General features: G+C 33.1%; 1 long non-coding RNA gene across 1 annotated transcript; it reads right to left on the reverse strand.

Annotated features, from left to right (window-relative positions):
- Nucleotides 1-311: 311 nt before the first annotated feature.
- LOC133784433 (uncharacterized) lies at nucleotides 312-2,641 on the reverse strand. Its single transcript, XR_009871344.1, has 3 exons — nucleotides 2,266-2,641; nucleotides 2,060-2,158; nucleotides 312-544 (listed from the first exon to the last, which is right to left on the reverse strand). It is a non-coding gene; the product is annotated as an uncharacterized LOC133784433 (long non-coding RNA).
- Between the last annotated feature and the right edge of the window lie 1,323 nt (nucleotides 2,642-3,964).

Consider the following 3,964-nt stretch of genomic DNA (forward strand, 5'->3'; position numbering starts at 1 on the left):
TCGACAAACTATCATATTTGGATATGCCGGCGTAGGGGTAGTAACTCCGACAGTTAAAAACTATCGCTATTGCTGGCAATGCCGACAGTTATTAGCTGTCGTCGTTTCTGGCAACGCCGACAGTTATGAGTTGTCGTCGTTGCTGGCAACATCAACAGTTAATAATTGTCGTGGTTGGCTCTCTATGGCGATAGTTTTTAACCGTCGTTAAAAATCATACCAAATTTTTTTAAAATATCGCTTAAAAATCCTCCACACCATTCAGTAATCCTTAAGCTTCAATAGCATAACAGAAATACAGAAGAAAATAATACGACAAAGGTAATCCTTAAACTCAGCTACTTATATTAAAAAAAAATTGTGTAAACATAGAATACTTAATCATATATCATGAGTAATAAGATAATGAACGTATCCCCTAAAAGAAAAGTGTGTACAAGTATGATAAAAAAAAATAGTACAACTTCACAAAAGATCTCAAAAACACAAGTTCTTGTGCAAATTTGACATCATGAACTTAGTGTGCAACATCACTCGCCAACTCCTGCAAAAATTGAACATTCGATATGAAATCAGAACTATATTCCAAAACAACTAATAAGAAATGAGCATAAGTCATTTTCCATATTTTTACAAAAGTGAGACTTTTTTATGTCAAATAATTGTAGTTAGATCTACTGAGTTTTCTCTTTGAACTTTGACAGCTTTTTGGTCTCTTGAAAAACATATGAAATGAACCTCACTTGCATTACATTTGAATAATAACTAAGCCCCTAAACATAAGTCTAAGGAATTTTAAACTAATAATTACAAAAAATAAATAAATAACAAAGTCTAAATTAAAGAGATGATCCTCGGATTCTCTTATTGACCATACATTAGGCCTCTAAATTAAGCAAATGATGAGATACTAGGCTTCCCAATGCTTGGATTGTGCAACATACTTCAGCAATCAGATAATATATTTGCACACAATCGTGCAACATTTTTTAATAGGCAGCAGCAACAATAGGGCATGGAATACAAGTTAAGCAATGAAAAAAATGGTTTGGAGATTAAAACTGCATTTTTTTTTACAGAACTATTGGCAAAGAAACCATGCTTGGAGCTATTGGATCTATAGGAACAATTGAATGATGAGTCCATTGAGATAGCAGCCATTTTGCTAGTCCAAAATCAAATATCTAGTGGCAGAGCATATTAATGAACAGAATCTAGCTGCATATTAACAACAAATCAATTATAATTAAATAAATATATATATATATATAAACACACTAATAATTGAAACAACTCATTAACAGAACAAGGAATGAGTCTTGTGTGCCTAATGAGCTGAATATATTATTAACCCTGATAGATTTGAGAATAGTCATTATTGGTTTGTAAGCTCATTGCCCATAATCTAGAACTTAAGTTTTAGTCAGCAATATACTCCATGAGAAATATAATCAAACACTACAGAAAAATAAGAGTACAACATATTGAGAAACATATTATATATAATGCTCCACCAATTTCAAAAACACCTAGATAAATATAGCCAAATTTATGAATTAAACAGTAAATCTTTCAAATCTCATATCAGTATAAATATATATATGTAGAGATTATGGATGATATTATAGACTAAAATATTGTGATATGTCTCAATATATATAATATATAAATAGAAAGTGTGTGTAAAAACTTAATAAACATATAGACCACAAGGTAGGGGATAACAAACATCATATTGTATAATAAAGAAATAAACTAACTTGTAAGCTGAGACACATACGAAACATTTATAACGGTTTCAATATTCTGTAAAATTACTCCAAGAGCAGAGGTCCTTAACCTTATGAATAATTACATATATATATATATATATACACATATAATTTCTTAACCAGATATACATAAATTTATATATATATATATATACATATATGCACATGATGTAAATACAAATATATCCAAAAGTTGCATTTGTGAACATAAAAATAGTAACCTAAAACAGAAAAACAAAATCAAATGAATTAATTTCAAACAAGAACCCCACGACCACCAGCCTCACCTTTGAACCCCACGGCCACCCCCCCACCGTTGAACCCCACAGACGACATCTCTATCGAGCACCCCCGTCTCCACCAAGAACCTCTGCCTAGGACAAGATCTGTAAAAATGAGAGTCAAAAAGGCATTGAGAACAAGCCAACAAGATTTCAGGGTAGACACACACATATATAAATATATGTCTGAACTAAAAGTGGAGGACTCCCACCCAAAGATCCAAAGTATATCTATTGTTTGTGACAGAGGAGAAACTGGGTGTGCTTGTGTGCCGAGCGCCTCTGTTGTACGCCATCGAAGCTGCCCGTGCACCGAGGAGGAGAGGCCGAGTGCCTCTGTTGTGCACCGAGGAGAAGCACCTCTGTGCGCATAGAAGTTTAAGAATAGGCAGAGAGACGACAGAAGAGAAGGCAATGGTGAGAAGAGAGGGGAGGGGGGATAGGCGGCTGGTATACGGGGGAAAGAGAGAGAGAGAGGGTGAGAATATGTTTTTAGGCTTTTAAAATTCTGTTCTTTTTTGTTTGGTCGGGTGTGTTTCTTTTTTTTTTTTTTTGAAGGAGTCGGGTGGCCTTTTAAAATTCACTAGTGCTTTGTTTTTTTATTTTTATTTTTATTTTACAAAGCTTTGCTTTTTTTTATTATAAGTCTTGAATAAAATATTTAAAAATCATTTTATTATAATATATTTTTACAGGCATTATAATATCTTAATTAACTATGAAAAAAATATTATTATAAGTCTAATTTTTAAAAGTTTTTTTTACTATTTATTTGAAATATATTTAATTTAAAAATTACAGTATAATAAAAAATTACACTATTAAACATATAGAGTTTTTAAATAATTATTACAAATGAGAGTGATTCTGAAAGAGATTGAGAGAGAATTTTAGGAAAAAATCTAATTTTAAAAATTGATTAATACATATTTTTATAAATATATTTACATAATTTAGTTTATTTTTAAAATATATTTGATTAATTATATTTTTTTAGGTTTTTTTTATTTGGATTTTGATGATAGTTTATAACTGTCGGCATTGACCTTACACAAAATGCCGGCATTGAGGTCAACAACGACAATTTTTAACTGTCGGCATTGGTCTTGAATTAACTGTCGGCGTTGGGGTCAACTATAACAATTTTTAACTGTTGGCATTGATCTCGAATTAACTGTCGGCATTGAGGTCAATAGCAACAGTAAAAACAACAGTGACAGTTATTAACTATCGGCGTAGAGTCACACTAAGCAATTACGACAGTCAACAGAGTTGACTGTCGTGGTTGGGTGTTTGGAAAGCCCAGTTTTGTAGTAGTTAAATGAACCACCCAACCACCACCTTTTTTTACACGCGCCGGATCTTTAGAATCACAAGTCGACGATGACAATAACCCCAAAATTCAGTGACCATCAGAGCAAGAACTTGCACGTATGACCACGTCGAAGTTTCATCGTCAAAACTTTGAGGTGGCTTTCCAGCTTACTCCGACCACCATTCAGTGACTGGTTGGCATGATTGGAATCAGCGTTAAGAAAGGAACGTCGCCCACTAAGTCATTTGGGTCAACTCTCTATTTTTCTCTGGTGATATTTTGGGTATCTCTGCCCCTTTAGGAGTGTTTTCCGACGACACCACTCACTGCCGCCACCAGGCGCCACTATGCAACGTTTGGGTGAGGTTTCAGAATTTGAAATTATAAATATAGTTATATTATATATATCATTGGACATAATTTTAAATAAGGAATGCATTGATGATAATCAGTTTCTCATTTTATGCGCGTAGAAAAAACGTGATATTAAAATTGGACTAAATCACTCTAGGATCATCGCTAAGCTTAGGAGTGTCGCTTTGGACTCAGATTGACAATTATAAGGAGGTAGGGACTCAAATATGTTATACCCAAAA

Source organism: Humulus lupulus, chromosome 6 (assembly GCF_963169125.1).
Source record: "Humulus lupulus chromosome 6, drHumLupu1.1, whole genome shotgun sequence".
Taxonomy (NCBI): domain Eukaryota; kingdom Viridiplantae; phylum Streptophyta; class Magnoliopsida; order Rosales; family Cannabaceae; genus Humulus; species Humulus lupulus.